Source organism: Sinocyclocheilus anshuiensis, unplaced genomic scaffold (genome assembly GCF_001515605.1).
Source record: "Sinocyclocheilus anshuiensis isolate Anshui unplaced genomic scaffold, SAMN03320099.WGS_v1.1 scaffold246, whole genome shotgun sequence".
NCBI classification, from domain to species: Eukaryota; Metazoa; Chordata; class Actinopteri; order Cypriniformes; family Cyprinidae; genus Sinocyclocheilus; species Sinocyclocheilus anshuiensis.
The window spans coordinates 2,144,716-2,153,833 of NW_015542356.1; positions in this window are offsets into that span (position 1 = coordinate 2,144,716).

The following is a 9,118-nucleotide window of genomic DNA, read 5'->3' on the forward strand; positions in this document are numbered from 1 at the left end:
CAATCATTCTCCTAAACTCTGAAGAAAGAAATAGCACTCCACATTTATTTATACATCGCTCTACATTATTAATTCTCAAAACAATCCCTATGAATTCTTTCACTGCCTCTATCCGCTCCTCCCCTAAATTGTCCCATATTTTCTTTGTACATCCAACTATCTTGTCTGGGTTACTTCATCTCACCATCCCATCTGTATGTCTCATAGCGGTGTTACAGGTTCCAGCAAACAGAAGATATGGGCCGCATTGGCAAACACAAACTTAAAGGGATAGTTCACCCAAAAATGAAAATTCTGCCATTAATTACTCACCCTCATGTCATTCCAAACCTGTAAGACCTTCGTTCATCTTCGGAACACAAATTAAGATATTTTTGATGAAATCCGAGAGCTCTCTGACCCTCCCATAGAAAGCAAGGGAACTACCACGATCAAGGCACAGAAATGTAGCAAGGACATCGGTAAAATAGCCCACGTGACATCAATGGTTCAACCATAATTTTACGAAGCTACAAGAATACTTTTTGTGTGCAAAGAAAACAAAAATAACAACTTTATTAAACAATTCTTCTCCTTCTCATCCCATATACTTGGATGGGTTAAATGCACAAATTCCGAGTATGGGTCACCATACTTGGCCACATGTCACTTCACTTTCACTTTTTCACTTTTTACGGTTGAACCACTTATGTCACATGGACTATTTTAACGATGTCCTTACTACCTTTCTGGGCCTTGAACATGTCAGCTGTGTTGCAGTCTATGCAGGATCAGAAAGCTCTCTGATTTCATCAAACATATCTAAATTTGTGTTCCAAACATGAACAAAGGTCTTATGGGTTTGGAATGGCATCAAGGTGTGCAGTTAATGACAGAATTTTCATTTTTGGGTGAACTATCCCTTTAAGGACTCTAGCATGAACAAGAAGACATTGTATGATGACATAAAGTGAGAGGTCTTACATAAAATGATGAAAACGTGTTTAGAAAACTTGGATGAGAATCCATGCTGGGAAAATTTGCTTGTCTTCAGCAAAACATTTTGTGTTGGCCAGCATGCAGAATTGTCATGTCGTAGCATGACTATTGTGCACTACCTTTACGTACATAGACTGCAATGAATTCTGTTTTTGTTTGTTGTTTTGGCCACAGTAACATGTCTGTGCCAAACAGTATCTGTCTGTGTTCATCAGTGCCAATTCAAGTGTATAAATGTGTATTTAGACATTTGAACCACACTTTACACAGAGAAGGTTGGTAAGTGCTTTTTCACGTTAACATGCATATAGTTTATGTATTGTGGATATACTACTGAAACAGTGAGTATTTTGATGTTTACGAATTGGCCCCGCCTCATTGTAACCTGATTTTTTTGAAAGAAAAGGATGGACAAGTGCAAATTATTTTTGTGGTAATCAACATTATGCCACAAGTACTGTCAATTGAGTTTAACTTTACTGAATCCAGAATATTCCTTTAAACTTATTTTTATTTTAAATAAATATATGAGCACACTTTAAGCATAATATTTCACAAAACGTTTCTTCAGTTTTAAACGATAAACCCACAGATATATTGTTCAAAATTAAAACATATTGTGACCTTTTGTGGTTTAGTGGACATTATATAGTTAATTTGATGAACTACACCTATGAGGAGAACTGACTTCATACATTCATACTTCAGAACAGTTCATTAAAAGTCACTGACCAATATAAAAAAAGTTAGTTCTGAGAAAGGCTCCAGCAACCATGTGTTTACAGATTCAATCGGATATGCTGTATCTAATGCAGTGAGAGTTAGACATTTTAAGTCTGTCTTCTTTATCCAAATACTATCTGGGACCACTGTATGTAGTTTAAGTTTTGTAACACTATAGTGTGTGCAGTTAATGGGGGTTATTTAGATCTCTGCTGTCACTGATGGAGTGATATGGGGTTAAGAGAGGTTTGCCTGATCCACAGGTGTGCACATTCTATCTATTCAACATCAGTTTACTTTGCCAAGGACAGTAAGTTACACATTCTTTTTAGTAGTTATGCTCATGTCACGACCCGGAATTCTGCCTGTTCCACACACAGAAGACTTGGAATAAAGTGCCCAAGTTGTATGATGTTTTTGTCCTTTTTGGAGCTTGACAGCAGGTCACACTATCAGCTTTCATTGTAAAACAGCTCACAAAACATCTCCTTCTGTTTTCTACAGAATTAAAGAAGGTCCTAGGTTTGGAACAACGTAAGGGGGAGTAAATGATAACAGAATTACAATTTTTGAGACAGCTGTAAAAAAATACATAAAAATAAAAAAATCATCCAGATTCATGATGATTATCTATCTGTTATGATTATCTAACAAGGTTTATGTGGATGGATGAGACCACCCACTGCATGGGTTCAGTTATGGTAAGGATGCAGTGGGTGTGTGTGAGTGTGGAATCCAAGCGTTTGAACTCACAAAGACTAGATTCCATGCCCACCAGCACCTGCAGTCCCAGGCTGGGTATTCAGTCATCCAACACCACCCCTTTGGGTAAATATCACATCTACTGGTGTCATCTCTCAATGACACCAGGTAAAAAATATTCCCTTTTCTTCTCACTGTGTCTTCCAAGCCTGTAGCTGCTTCTTCTTATGTCAGAACACCAATCTGATTGTTAACAGACCTTATTTACAACCGCTTATAGACATTTAATTGGCCATTGCCTTGGCACCAGGGCAGGTCATGGGTGTAACACCGTTACACCAGAACATATCCAGCCATATTACTTCCTGACACCAAGCAAAGCAGATAAAGGCCAGTGATTGTGGGTCATGTGATTAGATTGGCTATTCTCCACCTCACGAGAAGGGCAAAGACTGTCATGCTCACCAGCTCCAGTTTCACAGACTGAAGAGCAGTACGTGTCACAACAGGGGTGTCAGACTCACCCCAGCCAAATGTTAAGATGAAATATGAAAGCTTGACCAAGAGAGAACAATACTGCCCCCAAACCCCTCCTCAATGACCCTTCGGGTGTGAAAGGTTATTTTTGTATTCATGTCTGGGTTTTTTATTTTTTTTTGACCAGTAAGGATTGTGTGTAGTATTTTGTGGACTGTTTAGGCAAAATGTGAGAAGAAAACCCATGATATTGTTTGGCTTACAGTAAGGGGATTGGATAATTGACTAATTATTAGAATAATAATGATGTTTTTTTGGGAAACAGATATCATTTTAAAGCTTCCAGTATTCTAACAGAAGTGCCAATCCAGTCTCATGAAAAAAGCAATTTTGCAAATTGGCCATTTCATATGAACTGATACGATTTGATTTGTACTAAAACATTCTATATTTAACTCACAGTCACCCCTAAACCTATCCATAAATGGGTCGTAAGCAGATTGTGCAAAAATGTACGAATGAATTTTACGAATTTATATAAATGTGCCACCAATTTATCAAAACATAATAGTTACAAATCGCTGGTATTGCTGAATAGTATTTATACTTAGAGTGGGAATAATGACCTTGCACTTCCCTAAAATTCAATTAACAAAAATAATTGTAAATGCAAATACTTGTTAGTAAACAACTGACCCCAAAATGGGAAAACTATACAAATAGCTAAATATATAATTTATTACCTATTATTTTGTAATATTTTAGGATTAATGTTAGTGTATTAGTACTAACGATATGCTATTCCAAATAATGTTTGGAACCATCACAGAACACACTATTTTTGCAGTAGCAAAATATGTAAATTTTCAGAATGAAATACAGAGATGACCTACTACATTTGCCAAAATGTGCAGTTTAAGTACACATTGGGGAATATTGTATTCCGCAATGCAATGAACTTGACTTGACCATCAATTTCCAATGTGACGAATGAACCAGAAATAATATCAACTGCCATTTTAACGTCTTCACTAAATAGCTCCATTCAAAATAGCATACTATTATACTACTCCATTTAAATAGTAATATCTAAGACAATTATGACACAAAATTTGATTACAAATGCAAAATAACCATTTTTATGGATAAATAGATGCCTCTTGCATTATGAGGTCATCATGTGACAACAATGCAGCAAAGGTGTATCATTGTACTGTGGTAGAAACTCCCCTACGCACCTGACTTAAGTTTAATCGAGGGTGTCTCTGGCGACACTCAAAATGTATACTCTTTAGTGTGCCTCAAGTGTCACACTGTTGAGTTAGGCGACGTCTCGCCCCCTATGAATATTATTACTTGGGATCAAGATCTCTAATGTTCGACTAACCTGCTGTGCAGTAGTAACCAGACAGACTCCAGACAATGCCTTTGAATCTGCATTGACTCTGTAATACTGCATTGACTCTGTAATACAGCTCCCACCATGAGAATAGCATACTTGCATTACCTACCTCTCTCCAATCTTATTTCCCTGAGTCAACCAATGCATGTTTTAAAACTAACTCACAGTCAATTTTAATACATTTGGAAAAACAGAATAGTTCCTAATAGATCTGTAACCACATTGCAAATTAAGAAGGCTTTTCAAAATTTTGCTGTATGAGCAATTACTTTATGCGCTTCTGGGATGTCAGAACTGTCCAGATTCATATTTCTGGTTTAACGTGTTTGGGTCACATTTCATTTAGTCTAAGTTTTAGCTTTGGGACCCCTACATAACTTGGTTCAATTCACGATTTGAGCTAAATCAAAAGTATCGTTAGCAATGTATCAGACATTTGGGTGTGCTATGGTGCCATGCAATCAATCAATCATTTGGAAATTTAATGTGTTTTTCTCTCACAAATCAATCTCAAATGTCAATTTTCAGGTTGTAATCTCACAACTCCAAAAAGTTCTTACAAGCATGGTTGTCCTTCACAATTTTTCAGGATTACCAAAATGTTCTTTTGCCTGGATTGCGAGCTTTAATCGGATTGTACGAGAATATTCGGACCTGGTCTGATGAAGTGACTTCTCACACATTCCCGCTGAAATACGAAATAATGTTTTCAACTTTAACTATCACTGTCTTTTCCTCAATATTATATTTAAGTTCTAACCGACATAAAAGGCATAAAAAAGAACTATGATTTCCATTCAGTATGAATTTTTCGCTATTACTGGAGCAAAAATCATATGATCTGTTATCATTGTGGAAACTTATATGAGAAAAATAAATTACCAAAGCAAGACAGAGAACTACTGTTGCAGCTATTAAAACTGTAGCATCTATGATTGTAAAATCTGTATTAGGATCTTAAGACCCTCAAGTTTCTTCAATAACAGTCCCTATATTATTTATTATTTTACAATAATGTACTTAGTGAGAGTCCCTGTAGTTTACAACATTACGTATTTTCCCCTTTCCATTTCACTTTTACCTGAAATGTTTTTAAAATAATTGACAACTAATCAAATCTTGAGCCCTAGATCAATATTCAGCCCTAGTTTGATTAAATCTACTGGCATAAACGGATACTTCTGCTAAGGTTAAACTATTAGTTGGTAACATCTTCTTCAGGTGTGTTGATCGCCATGTGTTAGCCTCATGGACATTCTGTCACGAATCCTGTCCATGGACTTCCATTCAATCACCACCAGAGGTCACCCTTTCATTACATTGACTCTCGCAATATGGGGGGTTGCTGTATGGTGTATCTGGGCCGCGTGCTCCACCGCCGATTTGCTAGAGGCAGCTGCACCGGCTACAACATCTCCAGAGGTGGCGGCTTACGCTGCAGAACCTTCCGAGGTAGCGGTGTCCGCTGCTGTGCTCCCAGAGGCCACGGTATCCGCTGCAGTCTCTTCAGAGGTGGCGGCGCATGCTGCAGAACCTCCCGAAACGGCGGTGCTCGCTTCAGCTCCCTGCGTTGTGGTGGCGCCCAGATACGCACTTTCAACCTGTCATGTCAAGGTCGAAGGAACCTTTGCCGAGCTCTCCCTGTATCCTGAGGGCACTACTGTAGAACCTCCAGAGGTGGCGGCACCCGCTGCAGAACCTCTAGTCCCAGTCTGGTATCCAGTGTGAGGGATGCACCGCTGGTATCTGTACGCACAGCTGGTATCCCCAAACCCACTCACTCTAGCCCTTCTGTTCATGAACTCATTCCCCTTTCTGCAGCACTTCCCATATGGGGGGTTGCTGTATGGTGTATCTGGGCCGCGTGCTCCACCGCCGATTTGCTAGAGGCAGCTGCACCGGCTACAACATCTCCAGAGGTGGCGGCTTACGCTGCAGAACCTTCCGAGGTAGCGGTGTCCGCTGCTGTGCTCCCAGTGGCCATGGTATCCGCTGCAGTCTCTTCAGAGGTGGCGGCGCATGCTGCAGAACCTCCCGAGATGGCGGTGCTCGCGTCAGCTCCTTGCGTGGTGGTGGCGCCCAGCAACGCACTTTCAGCCTGTCCTGTTCCGGCCAAGGAGGCCGCCTATGAACTCTCTGCCTGCTCTGTTCCGGCCAAGGAAGCCATCTATGAACTCTCTGATTGTCCTGTTTCCGGCCAAGGAGGCCGCCTATGAATTCTCTGCCTGTCCTGTTCCGGCCAAGGAGGCCGCCTATGAACTCTCTGCCTGTCCTGTTCATATCACTCACTCACTATATAACACTCACTCAAACAACCATTCTCTGCCGAGTATTGTTTAGCCTGTACCCTGTTTCCGAGTCTCTGTGTTTCCTTGCCTTGCCTTGCCTTGCCTTCTTGTTTTTGACCCTGGACTGTTTATTGGATTGCTCTTCTGTCTCGCCCTGTTGGATTCCGTTTGCCGTCGACTGACCCTCGCTAGTTTACCGGATTGCCCTTGCCTTGTCTTCTCCATACCAGTTCGCCATTGTCTGACCCATGCCTGTTTCTGACCACGCCTGTGAATAAAGCTTGCACATGGATCCGCATGTCTCACGTCTTGTCTGCCCCGTTACACATTCCATCTTCACCAGGGTGACTCTTTGCGAGCCGTTGCAATGGGCTTTCCCTCGCTGGCAAGGGAGGGTCGTTATTAGCATGCCCTTGATTCCCTTACTTTCTGCAGTGTGAGCTGATGGGTTGGTTGGTGTAGTTTAAGTTGTGGCTTGGACTCAGATGCTATTCTCCCTCCATTTTGCTGATCATTGCAAAATTCTTCCCCAAAATTACAACAGCACATTTACTGGTCCTTAATGTTGGAGTGAACAATTCCCTGGCACTGATAAAACTGCTTTTACCTGCAGGTTAAGTATTTTTTGTTAGTCAACAATATGCAACAACTCATCTGCTTATCTGGCCTGTCGTCTTTTTTGTCACATTCTGAAGTTCCTCGAGATCCCATGGGCTTTCCACCCACACCTGCACCTGGAAACTGGAGCATAGGTAAATTACAAGCTCCTTTAGATTTCACCCCACTCGTAGAGATTGATAGAGTTTCCTTTGGGTGTATAAGAGGTGGCTTTCCAGCTTCTCCCTTTATCCCTTTGAACACTTGACTGAGTGGTTCTTTAAGTTCAGGGGTCATGGCTTCATTTAACAGTTTTCTCACCGATTCTGGCTCATTAAAAGAGGTCTCACCATCTGTTTCTACCTCCTCCTCTTCTTGAGGCAGTAATGTTACGGAACCTCCAGCCACATGAACAACTTCCCCTTTTGCAGCGGCCTCCTTTCCATTTCTTTGTTTCTCGTAGCATGCCTCTGCCTCTCGCTCCTATTTGTACAACAAACTCCAATTAATCCTTTATTTTCCACTTCTTGGGAGGCAACTGCTCCAGGAGGTGCCTAGTTTCACCTACAATTGTAACACTCAGAGTACCACAAACATCAAATTGACGCTTTGTATATTTTGACCCTTGCTGTGCAGCAGTAACCAGACAGACTCCAGACAATGCCTTTGAATATGTTTTAATCACGGCCGGGAGGACCTCACACCAATCACAGAGAATCCCCCAGCAACAAGGATACAACAGTTTATACTGTATAAGGAAGGTACATAGCAAAGGTAGCATCATGTCACATTACATCATTTTCCTCTACCATGATTGGTTCACTTATGTGGCAATCAATAACCCATTCTCCTTAGTTACGGATTACCTCAACCTATTCCTTAAATCAAGTATTGTTATTAGTCATTAGTACATCACTAAATAAGGCTACAACATCTCTGTTCCCTAACATGTACTCAAAAGTTAGGCCTGCAAGAAAAGAAGAATTTATTATGATTAAATGTAAAATTTCTTTCACAGTGTACTCTTTCACATACTATTTTTAAACATTTTAGTAGTACTCAGTAAGCAATATACAGGTAATCTGTTCAGAAAAGCATTGAAACTATAATTTTAAAATTTCCTCTGTGACATTTTGTTTCCTCCCACTGTGCAACAAACCTCTTACTGAAAGTGTCATGCTCAGTCTCTCTTGTGAATACATAAGTGCATCTCAGTAGATATATGAGTGTGACTGTTTGCTGAAGGGGTGAAAGGCGGTCCCTGGGGGCACTGCTGTGTGTAAATGTGAGTATTTCCATGTGTGTATGTCTATGTGTGTGTTAGGAGGGAGACCTGGTTTTGGTTGACCTCTGGTAGCAGCCGTTACCATAGCAGCTCCCGAAATGGCAATATTTGGCTAATAAATCACTGTGGTAAACCACCACTGACATGCTACTTTCTGATTGGTTGAATGTGAGAGAAGGCAGAAAACTACAAAGGAAAGTGGGCGGGGCCTTAGTAATGGTACACTCTAGTGCCTGGTTTCTTGAGACTGACAGCGGGACATTGTAGGGACCCAGGTGGCTACTTAGAGGGCAATATGAAGTATTAAACAGGAGTATTGGCACCTTTTAATCTTCATTAGGCTGATGGACCGTTTACATTCACCTCACTATGATTGTAGCGTCCCTTACCCTTGAACTCACACTTGATATCTCACAATGGTGATTTGTAAGAGGTGGAAACGCTTCTCTATTATCTTTTAGACTCATTCAAATCGCTTATCCATGCTACGCTGCGGTACAAAAGAAGGGACATGCTTCATTACTCAAAATTTGATATAGTGATGTAACTGTCAGTTTTCCTTTCTTCACTTGTATAATCACAACACATCAAGAAAAACACAACTACCTCCACAACTATAGGCAACTAGATTTCTCTGAAGAAAATTGTAGTGCTTTTAGCTTAAAG